The sequence below is a fragment of the Ochotona curzoniae genome, unplaced genomic scaffold, assembly GCF_017591425.1.
Source record: "Ochotona curzoniae isolate NIBS_2020 unplaced genomic scaffold, NIBS_Ocur_1.0 patch386, whole genome shotgun sequence".
Classification (NCBI taxonomy): Eukaryota; Metazoa; Chordata; class Mammalia; order Lagomorpha; family Ochotonidae; genus Ochotona; species Ochotona curzoniae.
In genome coordinates, this window is record NW_024466957.1 from 330,750 (window position 1) to 352,620 (window position 21,871).

General features: G+C 48.2%; 1 pseudogene; it reads right to left on the reverse strand.

The window, feature by feature from the left end:
* Positions 1 to 491: 491 nt before the first annotated feature.
* LOC121167544 lies at positions 492 to 1,674 on the reverse strand (annotated as a pseudogene).
* Positions 1,675 to 21,871: the final 20,197 nt, after the last annotated feature.

Here is a 21,871-nt window from a genome sequence, read left to right on the forward strand (position 1 = left end):
CCGCGACCCTGCCACGCAGGCCACACCCACTGAAGGCAGGTCACAAACCCTCCCACCCCCCTCACCACCACCACCTGCTTCCTTCCCTAGAAGATTCCCAGAAATGGGACACGGGCAGCCAATCCCTCCCCAGGCTCTTCTGCAGGTCACTTGGAGGTCAGCATAGAGACGGCTACCACAGGAAACTGGCCCGGACCCTTAAGAAATGGTCCAAGGATCAAATGAGTGTAGCCTGCGCTTGAAAGAAAGGAGAAGAGTAACCACACGTGGGAAAGAAGATGCCAAGATCCAGGACAAGCAGGTGGAGCCTACCGCCGCCCAGAAAGCCTGAAAGCGTCCTTTGCTGGGAGAGGCTGGAGCTGGGGCAAGCCTGGCACATGGAACCTCCCCTCTTAACCCCCAACCCCACCTCCACCATTCTCTACCCACCCACCCCCAAAGAGACCACAGGTCTGTACGATCCAGTTGTATGTTCACTTTGAGAGTCATCTTCAAGGCAGCTTTGAAACCGACGATCTTTCCAGAAGCATTGTCCAGGCTGAAGAGGTTGGCAGAGCTGCGGATGTGCCAGCGTGTGGGGTTCTGCAGAGCCCTCCCAGCCCAACGCCTTTCAAGTCTCAAGGGAGGGTGACCTGCACTGCCTGGGGGCTCTGGCAGCAGGGGGACTGGGCGCAGAAGCAGTCCCTGAGCTCCCTGTTGAACAGGAAGCACAGGACGGGGTTGATGCCAGCCTGTGCAAGGTGAGCCACACTGAGGACATCATTTAAGCCTGGGCACGGCGCCGGGCCGAATTAGGACCTACAGTTAGCTGGCCAGGAATTACGGGCCCCAGAACAGCAGGAATAGCAGTTTGATGCCGTAGAGCATCCTGCACAGCCTCTTCTGCATCTTGAACTCCTCCAGCACTAGCAGGTGGTGAGCCCCGCACCCGGGCCCCACCGCCTGGATGCCCATGATCTCGGGTGGCATAGGTCCACGGCCAAAGCCCACCGTCCAGTTGCCAGTCACCTGGCCAGTGGCACCGGGCCCGTGGAAGGTCCCGTCGTGGCTGAGGGCGGGTCCTGTTCTCGCAAATATCATCTTGTGGCTATCCTGAATTAAGAAGAGCAGGTGGAGGTAGACGAGGTGCGTGGTGCCCACCACCACGGTCAGCAGTAGGAGGAAGCTGAGCATGTGTGGGGCGCCTGTGGGCTGCTGCTGCAGGGCGCATAGCGTGTCCTGGTTATTGCCGTCGCCGCCATTGTTCAGCACAGGTGGGAAGCATGGTGACGCACCGCCAGCTGGCCAGGAGCTCATCGTAGAAGTGGTGGTGGGCCATGGCCAGGTAGCGGGTGACTCCGAGCAGCAGGCAGGGGACCTGGAAGCAGAAGAGCCCAGCCAGGAAGGTGAGCAGCCTGCAGCCCAGAGGGCCCAGCAGGGTCCCCTGGGCAGCTGTGGCCAGGCGCCCAGCCAGCAGGACTGGCAGGAGGCAGGAGAGCGCATAGCCCTGCGGCCAGGCACAGGTGCAGCAGCAGGCAGTAAGGACACATGCAGGCTGCGCTCCCAGAGGACGAGCAGTGTCAGCAGCACGTGGCCCGCCAGGCTTGTGCCCAGCAGCAGGCTGAGCATGGCCAGCCCGAGGGCCAGCGCCACTGCCTGGCCGTCGCCTCTGACCTTTGAGCTGACGCTCGCCATCGCGGTGTCTCCTGGCGTGCACAACACCCCGGGGCTGACCTCAACCTGGGGACTCTCTCTGGCCGCCCCGCCCGCGCTCAGGTGCCACTGATGCTGCGGCGTCCTCAGCCCTGGGCGAGCCCCCAGCAGGAGCACCCTGCATTCTCCTCCTCCTTCATGCCGCCGTCGCTGTCGCAGCAGAGCCCCCTCACCTCCGCCAGAGTGCGCAGAGAGGCCCCGAAGATGCTGTATGAAACGGTGTCAATGGAGTACGTTTCTGGCTCCTGGCTCCGGATTGTAACAGCACTGACCGTTGTGCTCACTTGGGGAGTGAATCACCGGACGGAGGATCTTCCTCTCTATCTCTCCTCCTCTCTAAATATATGACTTTGTAATAAAAATAAATAAATCTTTAAATAAAATAAAGTGTGACTCTGTGTTTTGCTTTCTATTTCTGTGTAACCTGATGGACAAGTTTCCCAAAGCTGAAACAAGAATAGAGGGGGTGGCATGGGAGCTCACCAGGCTCATCTTTCACCTGCAGGTGCTGGCATCCCATGTGCTCCCTGGGTCATGTGCCAGATGCTGCACTTTGCACCCAGCTTCCTGCTTGTGGGAAAGCAGTGGAGGACGGCCCAGGTCCTTGCGCACCAGCACCCACATGGGAGACCTGGATGAAGTTCCTGGCTCTGCATGGGCTCAGCTCCGGCCATTGTGGCCATTTGGGAAGTGAACCAACTTCACAAGATCTCTGAGCTTCTCTCCTTCTCCGCTCTGTGAATCTGCCTTTCAATAATAATAATGAAAATAAATAGACATTTTTAATAAAAAAGGAAAATACGTAAAGATTTGTTCTTTTTTACTCCGGGACCTAGCTATTTATACATCATGAGAAGCAACTTAAACTGTTCTTAGGATTTATTTACTTTTGTTGGAAAGGCAAATTTACAAAGAGAAAGATCTTCCATCCACTGGTTCACTCCCCAAATGGCCACAAGGGCCAGAGCCGAGCCGTGCTGAGGCAGGAGCTTCTGCCAGGTCTCCCACTTGGGTGTCGGGACCCTAGATTTTCTGCCATCCTCCACTGCTTTCCAAGGACCCAAGTAGGGAGTAGGCAGCACAGTGCCCACCTGACCTCCCGGAACATGCAAGGCGAGCATTTAGCTACGAGGCATTTATAGCCTTCAGGCACGGTATGAAGATGTAACATTTGGAGTTAGTTCAGAAATGTTTCCTCTTCTCTTCATTTTTGCCATGGTTATATACCCTACACTTTTCTGCACAGAATTAAAAACAAAGGAATAGATTTCACTGTTGCATAATGAATTAGTGCAAACTTGTGGTTTCATGACACAAGTGTAATCTCCCAGCTTCCGCGGATAATGATGACTTCGTGCGTGGACGATAAGATAGCTCGGGCATTGCTTAGAAAATGGGTATAATCTAGAAGCAGTACTCTGCATTTACTGTACTGTGTCCAGAACAGTCGCCTATTCTGTGTTTCTGTTATGTTTTAAAGGAGCTGCAGTGAAAGAACAGATTGTTCTCCAAGCCACCATGAGTGCATGCCAGCCAGGGCCACCCAGACACCATCGTTGCCACCATGAGCACATATGGGAGAGGAGCATGCACTGGTAGAGGCTCAGGGACTGGAGCAAGTAGGAATGAGTAACTGGGGACTTTCATGGGCCCAGCTGCAAAACCCACTGTTAATCAAGGGGCTGAGATGAAGTGGCCCAGAAGGGGGAATGCAGAGGGCCTTCCTGGGTCAGGCTAAAGCCACTGCCTGTAAGTGCAAGAGCTGGGGCTAGGGGCAGAGCAGACCAGGCTAGGTGCAGGACCTGATGCTGCTAAGGAGAGTCATTTTTGGCCTGGTCAGGTTCTTTGGGATTGCTGCTAGGCCACAACCCACCAGCAGTAAATGTTGGGGTTGAGGTTGTGCCCAGTTGGGCTGGGCTACAGCACCAGTTAGCGTGTGCAACAATTGGGACCGAGAGTAGGTCTGGGAGGGGGTCTTTGGGGACACTCCTGAGAGGCTGAAACACTGGCTGGGGTCTGATGATTAACCCCAAAGTGACCACAACGGCCGGTGTTGCGCCGATCCAAAGCCAGGAGCCAGGAACTTCTTGCAGGTGTGCCACACAGGTGCAGGGATCAAAGGCTTTGGGGCGAGGACTCTGAGGTCACCCACCTCCATTTGGATCTCTCATATGGGATGGAAGAAGCCCAAATCCTGCCTTGCAGGATCCAAGGTCATCGGAACGACAACCAGGAGCACTGAGCAGTCTGCAGAAACAGAACAGTAAACTTCCTTCAGGACTAGGGAGAGGAGCTTTCTCTGGTTCTTGCCTGGTTCTGACTTTGGGTCCCCACCCTCTCTCGTAATGACCATCAGGATTGCTCCAGAAACCCCTCAAAACAAACTAACAAATAAATAAACAAGCAAACAAAAAAACCACTCTATAATAGATAGAGAACAGCAAGGAACGCTTAGAATCAGACAGGAAAGGGGCAGTGGGGATGCACTTATAACTCACTGGGTGGGACACAAAGATTAGTTACTCCTCACCAGGGTATTGAAAATTTCTCTGCACGCCCCTCCTAAAACTGTTCATCTAAAATGTTGACATATGTCTTGTTATAGAGTTAGATTACCCAAAAAACAGCCAGGTTCTGCAAAATCATGCTTCAACACTATAAACTGCTAAATACTAAAATTAAAATAGACATGAGACAGCTGAATAGTAATCTATAGCCATTTTAAGGTGTATAGAACCCAGTTGTATATAAACTAATAATTGAAATGTCAATGTAGAAGTCATAGGATGTGGTTCAGAACTTGCACTCTTTTTTTTTCCTCTCTTTTAACATGTTGGTTACTCAATACCATGTCAACTAATTCCATTATGTTATAAATTGTTACTGATGTAATGTCGGGGCTTTTAATTGATTGGGATGATACTCTGCCAGCTCTATTTTCAGACCAGAGACGGTCTCCCCAAGAAGCAGTTGAATTTATCTGCATAATAAGACGGTGGTTCTCTATGCTTGGTAGATGCTTGCAATGAAAGAATCTCAACTGAATTTGAACTGTGGTAATGCAACAAGGTGGAAGAATCCACCACGGGGCAGGGGGTCGGAGCTTTAGGGAGGGCAGGGGAGGAGTCCCATGCCTATAAAACTGTGTCACATAATGCAACGTAATCAATTAAAAAAAAGTCAAACAAAGGCTTTAGGCCATTTGTGACTGTATTCCCAGGCTACAAGCAGGGAGCTGGATGGGAAGTTGAGCTGCCAGGATGAGAACCGGTGCCCATATGGGATCCTGGCATGATCAAGGAGAGGATTTTAGTTGCTAGGCCACTGTGTTGGGTCAACATTTATGTTTATTTTTATTGGAAAGGCAGAGTCAAAGAGAGAAGGAGAGACAGAGACAAAGATCTTCCATCCACTGGATCACTCCCCAAGTGGCTACAACAGCTAGAGCTGAGCTGAGCTGAGCTGAAGCCAGCAGCCAGGAGTTTGTTCTGGATCTCCCATGAGATTGCAGGGTTCCAAAGCTTTGTGCCACCCACTACAGTATTCTTAGGCCACAAGCAGGGAGCTGAATGGGAAGTGGAGCAGTCAGGACAGAAATCAGTGCCCACAGGGGATCCTGTTATTTGTAAGGTGAGGATTTTAGCCACTGAGCCCTCGTGCTGGGCCCAAGGCAGGGTCTTTTGTCTCATCCATCTTCTACCCCCACATCCCTTCCCATCCCACCCAGAGGCTTGTATGTGTCTGCAATCCATCCACCTATGTAACATCTAAAAATAAATACATATCCAATAAAATAATGAAAGCCTCGAGATGAATAGAGGATTGTGATTTTGTAGAGGCTGGGAGGGATGGGAGGCATAGAGGCATTTTGGATTATAAATATCAGATCAGAATCAGATTGAAAGAATAAGTCCCTAGTGCTATTGCAGAGTGGGAACAGTTTAGTTCACAATCACCTCTATGAAATTCATGAGCAGAAACTAGAGCTCTAAGCCTGGAACCAGAAACTCTCGTCAAAGGGAAAATCACCGTTTCCTCTGATTTGATCTGTCAGTGCTGCTGTGTGCATGAACTGACATGTCCCACAGCAGCCCATCAACACAGGCATTGTTACTATTCCGCAGAGCCCAACTTGGACTGAACATATGTCTAGGTGTGATGTATGTGTCACATTGAAGCGAAAGCTTCATGAGTGTCTAGAGTGTGACAGAGTAGAGCCACACTGGGTGTGACATTTAAGATGTTTCACTGTTCTGAATGCCAATCTCATCCTCTGTAATGCAGAAGTCATTAGATGACAGCACAGAATGCGAAACACAAGTAAAAATAAATCAAAATGTGCCGAGTAGCTGTGTATCAGGAACTGTATTGTGTGCTATTCCCTGTGTTATTGTGCTCACAAAAGCTGCCTCAAACATTTCATCACTGTAATATTTAAATATCACACTTCATAGTATCTGCTTTCACATGATGAGAGCTGGCTCTTCTGACAGCAATTTAAACCCAGCTCTAGTGTATTGAAACCAAAACTTTTTGTTTAGATACAGAAATATCTTCATTCTTACCTCCTTGATCAATCAAGGCCATGCTGTGTCCTCTAAGATCAAGAAAACCTCACTGCTTTAACATCATATCCAAGGAATTTGCTTTGCTGTGCTTTGGACAATATAGGCTTTCCGTGATAACAATGGAAGAAATGACCATGTTAAAGCTAACGTGCCTAAGTAACAACAGTACAGGACTCGGGATAACGGAGAGAACATGACACTTTACTGAAAGGGAAGTCAATTCAAGTAACCAAACAATGAGATATTTGAAAGAAGAGTAATTGGAGAAAGTGCAAGGGCAGAGAATTGTTGAAACTCAATTCAAGTGGCAGACGATGACTTAGGAAAAACCAGCAACATCTCTCTCTTATCACAGTCTTCAGATGTAGTAGATTGATGGAACACAGATGTTTGGTAGGATGCTTAGCAAAATGCAGCAGCAGTTCTCATATCCAGGCAAATCAGAAAGGAGGGTTGACTCAAGCTGAGCAGCAGAGAACCATGGAACTCAGCCACAGACTAGATGTAACCCAAAGCCAAAGCCCACAGCCTCACTCAGGATTGCTTGTTCTGGGTTGTTGGCTGTTTTAGATATACTGTGTGTTTTCCTGAATGTCTTTATAGAGCTTGGATTGGTGTGACACAGACAGATGTTTATCCCTAGGTCAGTCCCAGAAGCCAAGTGGAGAAGAACAGCCCTCACTCTGTGGACGGCTCACTTGCCCATGGACAGAGCTGCAATGGAGGTATTTGTATGAAAGCAGAGGGGAAAGCTGGGAGGCAGCTAAAAGCAAGTCAGCTGCAGTCCACCTCTCGTCTCCGATGAGTTCACACACACAGGCTCACTTACTCTTCTCATACACACGGTGGTGAGGAAGGAAGGAAGGAACACGTGATCAATCAATTCAAGTAACCAAATATATGTATTCCCCACAGATGCCCAATGGTGATTCTGCAGTCTCAAGTAGCATTAATTGTAAATGTGTAAAAGCTAAAACATCATTTGAAAGTTGAGTATTTCCCATTTCTAGTCCACTCTATACCTTAGTGCAGGTGAGGAGTGACACTTTTTCTGTGTGAACACACAAAGCGAAATAAGAAGGAATAGCAGGCAAATAAAATATGCAATGAGGTTTTCCAAAAAAGGTTTAGCTTTTACAATCCTAGGTGTCTGAGCTTGAAATGGAAACATGGTTGGAGGGACAGCTGCTGAGACAGAGATCTGGTGTTCCATCCACTGTGGGTGCAGAGGCAGCACCTGTTCACCTACGTGTGCGTTGCTCAGGAGAGCCAAGGGGCAGCTTTGAGTTGCTGTTAGTTTTATTCATGTATCATCTGATTTCTCTCATCTGATAATCACAAATATGACCGTTTATTTGTGGGTGTCTTCATGTGCTCGCTTTGGCAGCACATAGAGTAATACTGGAACGATATTTGTAGGTGTCTTCAAATGATATGTGGTATATGTGATGGAATCGGTCAAACTTGGATGTGACAGTAGGTGCATGGTATATCTGGTAGAGATGATTTGGAGATTTGATACACACTTGGTGTGTTTTTCTGGAGTTAGTAAATGCTAGTGTGCTGTGTGTGTGTGTGTGTGTGTGTGTGTGTGCATGTGCACTCATGGTATAATGTGTAGCACAGCTCAGCGAGTACAGGTCTGGCTCCTATCTTTGCTCCTGCTGAGAGAGTAGACAGAGTGTCGTAGGAAGTACACATGAGCGCTCAAGTCATGCAGCTCTGAGAAGCTGCAGACATTGTGAATGTGGCCACATCAGAGAAAGGCTAGCTAAGAAACTCAGTTCTCTCCAAATGCAAGGGTTTTCTTCAGGTTAGCATAGTCCCAGGGCTAGTTAAGATAGGTGTCCTGTGAGTGTGTGAAAGGTATTCAAGGGATTAGTCAGTAACAGGTTAGGCCTGAAGGACTGTTTGCAAGGGGGATGATATAAGATGTACCCATGTAATGAGACTACAGAAAGGAAAAGAGGCACAGGGCATGAGAAGTGCAGTGAAAAGAACAGTTTAAAGAAAGGAGAGAGAGCCATAGATTTGAGTGTCTTGAGTGGTTGATGATGTGTTCCATCCCTCCATTGTGAGTGCAGAAGCAGCACTTGTTCCCCTGTGTGTGCATTGCTCAGGAGAGCCAAGGACGAGCTGCGAGTTGCCCTTGCTTTCACCCATATAGCATCTGATTTCCCTCTTCCGATCAGGAATCTTGTCCCCTCACCAGGTAATGTTCAGGTAAGGATATTAGGAGGAGTGTGAGATAAGGTCTGTGCTAAAAATGATGCAGAAACCTGTATCAAATGGTTGTTGAAGAACACTCAGAGAGTAAATGGAACTCAGTGAATGGATGGTACATCTGTGTCTTTCAGGTCCTAGATGATTTTGCTTTCTGCATCAAGCACATAGTGGTGTGCCTGTGGGTGAGGGGAGAAGGAGAGGTAGTGAAGGTGAGGACAGAGAGCAGTGTCTGTTCTGGGGCATGAGCTTTTGCACCAGGTGTTCAAGCGCACATGAAATGAAATGGTCTTAAGGTAGAGGGCTCAATGGGAAGATAAACAAGCATATCCTAAATGTTCAGTGAGGTGAGCGATCTCCATCCCAAATCCCTGCTGAGCTGTCACCAGGATTCTGCAAATGTGAAGTGCACTTCCCATGATCTTCATCTATGATGTCCTATGTGTCCAGTTGTGCCTCCACAAGGCATGTCTGAGATGTTATCAATTGTGCCCTGGCCTCCTGCGGGGTGGGCAGGCAGAGACCTCAGGAAGATGTTCTTCCAGAGTACCTAGGGGCTTCGGATGCCTGGGTATTCTCCTTACTGTTGGCACCACAGTTTCACCAACGCATTGCGGAGTAGCTGCGAAGGATCTTTTGCTTCTTTCTGGAGAGCAGCCCTCACTTGATGCTGTCAGGGCCGTGAAGAAGGCTGTCTTAGATGGTGCAGGCCAGTGAGCCTGTGGCACTACAAGAGAATCAAAACAAGAAGACGGTCAGTTCTCTGAGGAAGGCAGTCTGAGTTCGTGCAGTGACTAGGAGTTAGCCTCTTTCAGAATTCCCAGCAGGATCAGGACATTCAAGACTCTTTCCAGCTCCCATTCTATCAGCAGCATTCAGAGTAGGGACCAAAAGCCCTCCGTTTGGCCACCAGCTAACCAAATACACATTTGTTGCAGTGCAAAGCTGGTTTTGCAAACTCTTTGCAGTGGTGTTTGCGTTCCACCTGTCTTCGCTGCTGTTTCATGACAGAATAGTTCATTCTGTAACAGAAAGTATCTATAAGCATTGTGAAGATGAATACATGCGCCCCACCCCCAGGATGAAAATCATGAACAAAGCTGCCTGGCAAAGAGCCCCTCTGCCTGTCTGTCCTCTGACCCTGCTCACACTGAGCAAAGAAGCTTCATTCTTCAATCAGCTTATGTCATGGAAAACAAACAAATAAAGATCCTACACGTGCTTGGTCTTGGAGAGGTCGTGGTTTCTTACTCAGCTCCTCCTGGGCATGAACATCTGAGAGCAGAGCCTGAGGCCTGACCTTCATGGAGAGGGCCTGGCCCATCCTTGGTGGGCACATGCCTGCTTCCTCAGGGTCAGAGAGCCTTCTGGCCTGTCCTGCTCCTTACACAAGGGGGCCAAGGACCACTGCTAGAGGGGGTGTGACTCCTCTGAAGCTTGGATCATCTCAGAAGGAGAGTGCAGGCTGCTCTGTTTTACTGAGCTGCTAAAATAGCCTTTGCTCCAGTTCGCTGGCAGGACCTGGACAGGACACTGGCCCTAGTGTTGTCAACCAAGCAGATATCTTACTGATCCCACTTGTCTCAAAGCAGGCCTGCTGAGTGTTTGGGGATGCTGGCCTACCTGTTAGCCCTCACCTGCTTTCATTGCAGACCACGGCGGTCTGTACTTCAGGGAGTGAGTTTCCTCTCTCCTGGGCTGGTGGTAACTTGAGGGTGTTTGCTACCGTTGGGAGGGCGATGTTCTTCGTGTTAGGGTCTGCCTTCTTTTCTTTCTGGCTGTAGAGAATTGCAGATGCCATCTGCCAGGGTTCCATGGTCCTGTGGGTCACTAGATGGTGGGTGTGTGCAATCAAAGCAGGTCTTCTGGTGCTTGGAGTGGGTGCAGCTGTGTCAGCACAGTGAGGCTGCTGCCTGTCCTCGCGCTCACGGGCCGAAAGCACTTTGCTTACTGGCCTGATGTTGTTCTCGTGTACAAACATTTCTGCCTTCCATACACAGGTGTACTCTGCCTGATGTTTCTGCCTTCTCCTTTTCTTTGCCTTCTTGTTTATTCTTTTTTTGATTTCATCCAGGCAAAGGCCAGATGAAAAATGCGGCAACTGAAGCCCTCCTTGACTCCATTCTTTACATGTTCCTCCAGGATGTCCAGGCTGGGGAACACTCGGCAGCAGGCCATGCATTTAAAGCCATGCTCTGGCCACAAGAGCCACTCAGGTGTTTTCACTCTGGGTCTCTCCTCCAGGGCTAGAAGCTCCGCTGGGTCATCATCCTCGAAATTGTCTTCATGGACTGTGTCTACATCGGCCTCACTGTTGAGGATCATATCTTCTGTAAGTACAGAAGAAGAGCTGGCCTCCGAAGGGACTTTGCCAATGTAGCTCAGTTCTTGCACTCTCGCCCTCTTCTTGGGAGGCAGCAAGCCTTCCTGTGTGTCAGACACACTGCTGGCCTCTCTCTGCCTTTTCACATACATGTAATATATTTTTATGACCCGCTCCTTTCTCATATGTAATTCATCTGAGCAGGGCTCATTTGCTAGGTGGACATGGAAACACATGTCATTCCAGGTGGTGGTGGTTGTCTGTTCCTCATCCTTGGGCAAAGGCCCATCCAATGGTCTACCACAGACATCTTCCTTCTGGTTTTGACGCATTCCTAAGAAGGAAAATTTCAACCATTAGAAAACGTGAGTGAGCTTGCAGAAAGGTGTGGTGTCTGGGGCACTCAGAGTATCCCTGCCCATGGGATGTGTGTGACGGATGTGTGCACAAATGTGATGCTTCACTTGGAGGTTTTGTCAAATGACATTTCCTGTATGTGATGGATTGGGTAAGGCAACAACAGGAATGGTATATCTGGTAGAGATGATTCTGTGTTCTGGTTCTGTGCTGAAGGACTGTGCTCTTTGTTGGGAACACCTTGTCTGCTTGTCCCACCCCAAGGCTTCAGTCTTACTCTTCCTTGAAGACTTTTGTGTCACTGAAGGGAGTGTGAGGTAATTAGGGGGTGTCCTGGGCAGCTCCACTGAATATCCTGGGTAAGTTCAGGCACTCCATTTGCATCTGCCTTACCTTCTTCATCAGAATTTCTGGATGTGCTTGAAGAGGAGACTGATTTGGAGCTGGAATCACTGTCTCCTGGTGCCTGGCTGCAGGTTTCAATCTCCACGACCTCACATGGCTCAGGCACATCTTGTTGAAGCAGCTGGAAGTCTGAGAAGGAAATGACAGGAAAACACATTGTGTCATGGCTTTCTCTGTGTCTATTCTACAAGGAGCATCCCGAGTGGTTGTTTTGCTTCAGGCATTGCTGCCCCCTCCCTGTCCACCACCCACCATGGCACTTGCTCTCACAGATAACTGAACCATGCAAATTGCCACAGATAAGAGAAGGTGTTAAATGGAGTATGTGGTAGACATGAGTAGGATTGAGTATCTCTGATGTGACATTGCTGAAGATGTTCACAGAATACTGAAAAGTGGGAACCATGCCCAAACAGAAGATGCAGTGAGTTAATCAAGCCTGAAATCCACGATGAGCTTCCCTCTCCTTGGGAGAAATTGTGTATGGGAAAGCCATGGAGTACACGTTTTCTAGAAATCGCTCCTATTTACTTTACAGAGAAGTGTGGTTGCTGGGGAGAAGCAGTAGAACATGTGGGCAGGTGTTCAGTTTGCTGGGAGTTTACGATCTCATTCTGTACACACCTGCAGTGCTCACAGCCTCCCCCACAGATGTCCCGGATCAACTGCGGTGCCTCTGTACAGAGGGGCTGTGTCCTGTTCTTGGAGGAATAGCCACTCTTTGTCATTCCCTCAAGGCCTCAATATTAGTCTTTCTTTGGGAAGCAGCTGCTCATATTTGAGGGAAAGGGAAGCCAATCAGGGTTGGCCTATGCAGCTCACTTGACCTTGATGATCAAGTGCACACATTCATTTTATTTGACCCACTAGCTTCAGTACAAGCATGCTTATATGTAGAGTGTTTTAGTGTTCAAACACACACCTGCCCACCTCAGAGCACAGAGTTTGTTCCTTTTCTTCATTTCTCTGATTTTATTTTTGCTGGCTAGATTTACTCCATTAACTGTTCTACATTTTTCTCATCACCTTAATCTTTAAAAAAGTATTTAACCTCTATTTAAGACAGTACTACAGTTGATCCTGAAAACAGCACCTTATACATATATTGCTGTCATTGAGTTTCTCTGAGAAATGTTGATCAACTTAGTGGCTACAGATCTGCTCCCCCTCCCGTTGCCCTGATTTATCTGACCTTGAGCATCCTGCCTCCTTACCAACATCATAAGGCGTGCACACACTGGAGTCACGGGTGTAGCACTGCAACTTGCCAGATGGATCTTCTTCCTCTTGGACCAGGATCTTGTCATCCAAAACGCTCCCAGGTGGTGACTCCCTCTTCTGTAAATCTGTGATTGATGGAGAATGGAACAACAATGATTCGATGAAAGGTTTGTGTTTCATTCATTTCTCTCACTTATACATATTCTGAGTATCACTTGCTAAGGATTGAGAACAGTCATACTTATAAGTTCAGGAAATAAAGTTTATATATTGTTGACCACATTAGCACTCCTATGAGTGGAGCATCTCTCCTGTTTGGGGGTGCTGGTGTGACTCAATTCTGATGGCTCATAAAGTATCATATGGAGAAAATCTGCCCACTTGACCTGCACATAAACCCTGAATTCTTCTAGAGAAAAGAAATAGATCAATCATGTATTAAGTACCATGGGCTAGTTTCTAATGACATTTTTGAGAGCCAAATAATCACAATGGGTAGACAGCATGTAAACAAATGTATTCAATATCACACTTCTGTCCCTCTTATTCATGGATGTTATGTGTGTATAGTTGTGTGTACAGCATAATAGTTATGACCGTTGCTCTACATGTCTCAATGTTTACACTCAGTGACATCTTTGAATATGCACTAATCTCAGTGAAGTTGACATAAAGTCATCTTTCACTCTTCAGACCCTCTCAAAGTGAGCCTCAGAATATGGAAAACCTTAAATTCTGTTGAAAGTATCAGATACTTCTGTGTTACATGAATTCTAGTTTTGAATGTTGCAGTTGGCACCAATTTGTCACTGCCCCCCTGAGCAGTTGCCCTGCCTAATGAGTTGTTTGTTTATGGTTAGGTTCCATGGTAACCATAACTGCCAATTGCCTATATTTCCCTAGTCAAACCCACTTCCCATGTAATCAATGTGACTAAATGGGACTATGTATGTTTGTTTCCTTTTTTATTTAAGATTTATTCACCCTTATTGGAAAGACAGATCCACAGAGAACAAGGACAGAAAGATCTTCCATCTACTGGTACATTCTGCAAGTGGCCACAACAGCTGAGTCATTCTGAAGCCTGGAGCTTCTTTCAGGTCTCCCATGTGGGTCCCAAGGCTTTGGGTTATCATCCACCATCCATTCCGGGGCACAAACAGGGAACCGGATGGGAAGTGGAGCAGCTGGGACACAAACCAGCACCTATATGGGATCCTAGTGTTCACACGGTGAGCATGTAGCCACTGAGCCATCATGCTGGGCCCATCCTATCTTATTGCTTACATTAACCAAGGAGATCCACATTCACATCTGCACAGACTAAAACAAATACTTTGTTCCTATTCCTTAGTAAACAATCAATTCTTTCTGAGCTTATGCTCTTCCTTAGACATCTTTTTTATGCCATAGTAAGGAGTACATTTTATAAGCTTGTTCCTATCCATAATCGTCTGAAAAACATTCATCTTGAAATGAGAGTTCCAAAGAAACAGAGATCTTTCATGCATCAGTTCACTCCCCAATTGGCTGCCAATGGCCAAACTCGGGCCAGGCTGAACTTTGTGTAAACAACATAGACCTTGTACCTGGGACACCTGAAAGCCAGCTGGGCTCTCAGAAAGAGCCACGAATAGACAGCTCCTCCTCACTCCCTGTTTCCTCACGTCACTGTCCCAGTCGCCTGCCTTGACTGTTCTCTCCACTACTACCAGGGACCTACTCTTGCTCCCCTGGAGGGCATTCTTGGTTACCACATTCCCAAGGGTCTCCTCCACATACCTCTTGGTTTCTTTACAGCTGGAGGACTGTATTCACGCTCCAGATGTTTCCTTTTCTCTCTCTGCTCCATGGTTCAACTCTTTCCAGAGTTGGTCCAAAAAGCTAAGCTTTCTACCTGTAACTCTACTGTCAGGTAGTTGATGGGATCAAGCCAAGTCTGAATCTGAAAATCCGAGGACACCAAATCACAGGAGACGCTCGCGGCTCCTAAGCGCTGTCCTGCCTGGTACGCAGTCCGGCAGCAGGACTGTTATGATTCAAATCACGACAAAGACCTCGGAATTCTAGATGTCCTGGTGACATCACTCAGCCCAGGGGGCTCAGCCAGTATTTAAAGGTATAGACACAGGTGGTTGCCTATGTTGACTGAATTTGTCCCAATGTCACTCTGTTGTGAACTTATTCTTCAGGCCTCGTTTTGAGACAAGGACTTGTAGGAGAGAGAAGACTTGTATGAGACAAGGAAAACTATACCTTGCACATAAGAAAATTGCAGGTGTCAATGTCCTCAAAGCCAGGATATACAAGAATGAAATAAGTTATATATATATATGTAAGTTTTATATATATATATATATATATATATATACAAGAATGAAATAAGTTCCCTACGTTTCACCACAACCAAAATCAACACGAGATGGATCAAGAAACCTAAACGTAATTTTTGAAAAATAATTCTATGAAACATATGCAGATAACATTCCATGACACCCGTGATGTCAACAAAAATTTTTATAGAAAATTTCCTTAGTACAGGCAGAAAAAAGAAGAAAATTAGGATATTTTTAAATTCATCAGTTACTGACGCAAATAAAAAAATTAGTAGAGTGAAGAATAACTTGAAAAAAGGAGGAGGAAATATTTGCAAGTCACTTTTCTTACAAAAGGTTGATATCCAACTATATCAGGAAATTGTAAAAAGTTTAGCAACTAGTGATAAATCACCAGTTGTTGTGGAAATGCCAATCAAATTCACAATGACCTAATTTCTGTCAGAAAGGCTGTGACCAGAGGACAGGAAGTAGCTTTCTCCTCCTGTGGATGCCGCAGGTGGAAGATAGAGCAGTTTCTCTCCCACCTTTCCCTTCCTGATCCACTGTATCCCTAAACATGCCCCATGTGTGTCTGACTTCCTCAACTTGGAAACAACTTCTCACTATGAACAACAATATAGATAGTAGTAACATACGCTGGTGAAGACTTCGACAACAAGCAATCCTTCCATAATACTGATGGAATTATCAATTTGTTCAGTCAGCTCTTCCTGCATTGTCTCAATGCTTTCAAACCTGTTTTTTTAAAAAATTATTTATTGTTTATTTTGCCTTCAATTTAGCAGCAGGGTTTTCTATGTGCTTTACATTAAGTTCAGTGTTTGACATCTAAGGAAATCTGCTTTCTCTTCTAGTTTGGTTGTGTGTATAAATATCATTTGTCTAAATCCAGCCTCCTCAATGCCACAGTATTTTGGATTATTTCTGCTCTGACGTCATCAAGTTTGTCCCTCTACAGGGATGCTGAAGCCATATAATGTAGTCAGAGTTTACAGGTCTCAGAGAAACAGCAAAGTGGTGAGTTTGCTGAGAAAGTCTGAGGCACAAAAGGATTTGAGTTTCTCTCCCAGGGTTGCTAGTTAGGAACTCGGACCCATCTGGGGAAATTCACAGGCTGTTAGGTGTTAGGATCCCACGGCTCCTTTGCAAGTCAAAGCAATTTCCACATAGAGCTGCTCTTCTCCCCGCCCCAAACAAAAAAGCAATAAAAACAAACAAACAAAAAGCAATAAAAACCGGCCCAATTCCAAGTTCACATGCATCTGGATCCCCAAAGGACACCCTCTGAATCAAGAGTTTCCAGCCAATCAAGCGACTCTCTGAGCACGGCTGGCATTGGATAGATGAGTTCAGACCTGCGCTAACATATACAGAGATGCTAAATCAGACACACTCATGAGTAGCTGCTTGGGCCCAAGTCCACTGCAGACACAGTAAACAAACAGTCATGGGGTGCCACCACTGATGCATGCACCCGCTTGTCAGGTTAACTGACAGTGGACAGGGCCCAGAATACGATTTTCTGCACCCCACCTTTCCCACCTCCTTTCCTGTCATTCAAGTTAATTGAAGGCTCTTAAAGTGCACCCCACTCCTTTGCAACACTCAGAACAATGGACTTCGTGGGAGGAAATTACTGGGGAGGTTCCATGCACCTGGCCCCTCCTGCCTCCTGCAGGCTAGTTCATTATAACATTGGGCTCTGGTAACTCCCTGCCTGCTTGAAACTTTGTTTCTACTGCATGGCTCTCAGTCTGACCCAGGATGAGAGCTTAGAAAAGCCTGACTTTAGAGGCTTGGTGCAGAGCTCCTGGAGTGTAGTGGGAGCTGCTGTCACCAAGCTTGGGAAATAAAGACTCCTCCTAACATCCTACACTTGGGTCCAGTGTGATCTCTCTTGCACTTCGCAACACACACCCCTTTTTTAGGGTACTGTGCACCCCCCAGATGGAATGCTGCCATTCCTAAGTCGCCATCAGCTCTGCTTCTGCCAACAGCCAGTGCAGAAGCAGGTGATGGCTAGGAACAGCTAGGAGCTGAAGGCAGTTCTGAGAGCAGAAATGCTAAGTGCCAGAGAAGATGATTAAGGATGGGATGGCTGCAGGGGAGAAGGGAGGGGTTGCCAATCGAGACTAGCAGGCAGCTTTCAGAAGAGTCTTCGAGTTCATTAACGAAGAAGAAGAAAATCAGTCAGTCTGGTTAATATACACTTAAACAACCCTATAACCTCATAGATCTAATAATAGTCATATGGGCCACAGGCCACAGTTTATATGAGGCCCATAGTTATATGTGCCATACTTTTAGTAACCCAAAATATGCTTCAACTTGGGGTATTTGCTGCAGCAAGTCCATTGTCATTTCTTCCAGCAGGAACCATTCACACACCTGCCACAAAACTTCTCAGTCCGGGCCCTGGCGTTGAGAAGTGAGAGATCATGAAGACGTGTTGCAGAAGGCAATCAAAGCAGAGGAGGAGATGAGAAAGACGCCATTGCTTCGGGCTGGAAGAATTTCCCCTGCGAATTGAAAAGAGGTTTGAGGAGGACAACGAGGAGGCACGCTCTTGGATAGATCTGAACAGGAGCTCTTAGAGGCAAACTTTCCCTCAGAGGTCACACGGTACCAGGAACAGCATCCACCTTCTGAAGCCCTTAGATACAAATGCACTTTAAGGAGCAGCCAGGTGACCCACAATGTCGCTCATCTGGCCCAGGACCATGAACTGAAGCCAAAGCACAGCTTGGAGGAATAGTTGGTGAATCAGAACATGCACATTTCACACTAAGAATCTGGCTCCGATGTCCAGAATTCAGCTGTGGTCTGACGTCAGCGTGGCCGTGATTTTCTCTGAACTGTCAAATAATGCTGCAGTGGAGCATCAGTCAAGTGAAAATGCTCCTGCTTCTTGTCTGTCTGAGGGATGAGAGGTTGATTCACCATACCACGGAGCTGGGATGGACGACGCCCTTCAGCACCCCTCAACCCTGCAGGTCTACACACAGCTCACAACTTCCCCTCCAGCCCTCTGCAGCCACTGGGCCAGGGTAGCACTCCACTAGCTTTACACAAAGAAAAAGAAAGGCATTTGGATTCTAATTATCACAAGGGAAGGATTCCCCAAATCCATCTGCAAGGATTCCCAAGAGGAAAGGTACCTTCATCTCATAGTGTTTTTCTGGCGGCTGAATTTCTGTGATAAGAGAGGCCTCCATGCCTGACGATATTTGTGGAAAAAGACCCTTCAGACTGGATGAGTGAAACCCCGCTGAACTCTGGCAGGGTGCTCAGCTGGAAGGCCTGGAATGGTGACCTTCCCCAGGCCCCGAGGCCATCCTTACCTCTTGCATCTTGGAGAGAAAGACCACACTTGTTGTGGGTCCATCCTAGGGAGCAGCCCAGACCCAGGCAGAGAAGAAAAGAAGCAGACCTCGGGAGGGACAGTTTCCCCAACTCTTGTCTGCCCCACGCTGGCCTACATACAGAAATTGTAGGCACTTCCTGCTTGGAGACCGGTTTAAGATGAGCCTGTGGAACATCAAGAATATAAAAAACATGGAACTTTTTGATACCTCTCATTTTGAAGTAAACTCTTTTCAACTCAACTACACAGTGGGAGCAAGGCCAAAGGCAGGGATTTCCAAGGCTCACAGCCCTGAGGCCTCCACCCCAAACATCTGTCTGCCACCTTGGGAACAGGGACCTTTTCTGCAGCAGGAGGAAGGCCTGCGGCTGCTCATCTCTAGCCCAAGGGAAAACAGCCACTTCACTTTCAGCTCCAAGGGGTGTTTCCATGTAAAGGCCTAAGGGCAGGTGCACCATCTGGAAAGAGCAGGAAGGGAGGGATAGGTATCTATCCACAGGAAAGTCCCCATTAAAGGCCTCCCCTGCAGGGGAATAGAGACCCAGGAGAGTGAGGGGGAGCTCCCAAACTAAGGGGTTTGCCTAAGGGGCAGGAGGAAGGGAGAAACCTCAGTTCCCAGTCTTCCCATCAGCCTCTGGTCTCAGACAACACCGGCAGCTGGGATTTCTTTTTTTTTTTTTTTTAAAGATTTATTTTTATTATTTTTTTTATTGGAAAGGCGGATATACAGAGAGGAGAGACAGAGAGGAAGATCTTCCGTCCGATGATTCACTCCCCAAGTGAGCCGCAACGGGTCGATACTATGCCGATCCGAAGCCAGGAGCCTCTTCCGGGTCTCCCACGCGGGTGCAGGGTCCCAAAGCTTTGGGCCGTCCTCGACTGCTTTCCCAGGCCACAGGCAGGGAGCTGGAAGGGAAGCGGGGCTGCCTGGATTAGAACCGGCGCCCATATGGGATCCCGGGCGTGCTAGGCGAGGACCTAACCGCTTGCGCCACCGCGCCGGGCCCGCAGCTGGGATTTCTAAAGGAGAAACTCTTAGCTTTGGGGAAGAGCAAGTTTAACCCAAGGGGGGAAAAAAAAAGTTCAGAAGAAAAATAAAGATTTCCTAATCCAAGCACACAAGTTTAATGTTCTGCCTGAGCAAAGAGATTTTGTCTGGATTTCTCCTCTCTCCTGCCCGCCTACCTCCTGCTTCTAGAATATTCCATTTATTCCAGTGCCAAAGAGGTAAATTTCAAAACACACACCTGGGAACGATGAAGCCAGACAGAAGGGAAATTAACCAGCATTAAAGCAAAATATAACGAAAAAAGTAAAAGCGCTTATTACCTCAGCCCTCCTTTGTAGTACTCTGGGATCCAGAGTTAAACAAATGTGTGTGTGGCCAATATCCAGTTTAAGGAAGCCAACTCAACATGTCTGCTTCTCACAAAACCCCAACAGGAGCCTTCGATGGCTTTGTGTGTCCCGGGAGCATTCCCTCCAGGAAGGGGCAGGTGAGGGGTGTGTTCTCCTGGACAGCTGAGCTGTGTGACAGGTGCTGGATGGGGGTCCTCCTGGTTGGTGGTTCCCTGCTTCCCAGAGACAGGCATTGTGACTGGAAGCACTCCTGGGGGCACTCAGTCTGCTAGAAGATGAACTGCTCTTGTGTTTCAGCCCCTTGGGGAGCCACGTTGAGTAGTCCTTCTGGTCCATCTCCTGGGGCTCATGGCTCTTGAGCAACTCAATGGCAGCTGAGGAGACAAGTGCAGGAACGGACTCCTGAGCCACTGTGCAAACCTCGGGATGGTCTGCCAGTTGAGGGCCACTGGTGGCGTCTTTGAATCCATCACAGTCAGCAAGTGGCACAGCAGTTTGAGGTTGCCTTATGAGACCAGGTACTGATCTGCGTAGGAATTCCTCCTGAAGAGGCACTGGTGATGACACTGGCTGCCTCTAACATGGAACTCTGCTTGCAGAAGGACTTCAACCAGCACAAGGATGTGCATCTCTGAACCCTGCTGCCAGCAGTGATACTGAGAGGGTCCAGCAAGCCTCCTCCCAGATGGCTTCCTTGGGGTTGCTCAGCAGGTGCCGGGGAGGCAAGGCAGAGCAGAACGGTTAAGAATGAACTGAGTCTGGGCCCGGCGGCGTGGCCTAGTGGCTAAAGTCCTTGCCTTGAACGCGCCAGGATCCCATATGGGCACTGGTTCTAATACCGGCAGCTCCACTTCCCATCCAGCTCCCTGCTCATGGCCTGGGAAAGCAGTTGAGGATGGTCCAAAGCTTTGTGTGGGAGACCCGGAAGAAGTTCCTGGATCCTGGCTTCGGATCAGCATAGCATCGGCCGTTGCACTCACTTGGGGAGTGAATCATCGGATGGAAGATCTTCCTCTCTGTCTCTCCTCCTCTCTGTACATCTGACTTTCCAATAAATAAATACATCTTTAAAAAAAGAGAGAGAGAATGAACTGAGTCTGCGTGTCCTCTCCAGTTACAATGTTCCCCAGAGCCCTGCCGCAGATGAAGGCACTTTATGGTCACATTAGAACCTTCCAGATTCAGAATCTATGATGACCGGGATTTGCTCCCTGGGCAGCCAGACAGATGAGAGGCCCCAGCAAGCACCTGCCCAAAGTCTGAGTTGCTGCTGATCACCATTCAGGAGAGTACAGGCCAGCAAGGTGAGACCTTCATGAATTCCGGAGGGGCAGTTGTCCCTCGGCAGACGTTCCACCGGGCCCAGACTGCATGCTGGGCCATCAGCAGTCATGCAGACGCCGTAAATTCAAGATGACATCTCAGTACGCAGAGCGGCTCATCCACGTTTCCCGGTGTCCAGGCTGCCTGTTCCCTGTTCTTCCTCACTGTCCGAATTTAGTAGCTCTAGGAAACTCCACAAACCTACTCACTATGAGTAGTAAAGTGTTGAGATCTTGGTCTGCTGGAACAGTAGGCTCTTGGGGAGCAGTTTCTGGAATTTCTGTGTGGTTGCTTACTGCAGGTCAGAATCCAGAGAAAAGAGCATCCCGGCCGTCCCCCTCGTGATTCCAGGCTCCCCCGTGGTGGAGCTCCCACAGCACGGCAGCGTCTGCCTTAACTGACTGCCCTTCCCTCTGCTTGCACAGCTGGCTCCCGCCTTGTTTCCTGCGCTGAAGCTCCTCTTCTTGCCGCTGCACTTCGCAGGGCTCAGGTCCTTGTTCTCACAGCTCTGCTCTCACACTGGTGGCTGCCTAAGCCAACAAGATGGCAGAGGTGCAGGACAGGACGGGACCCAAAAGGAACAAACTCCCTGGGTTCTAAGTGCATTCGCGGCCACAGGTCTCACCATCTCATCCACGGTGTGCATTTAAGGAGACCGGAGCTGCTAAAGGCGCGGCTGGAGGGAATGCCAGAGGGA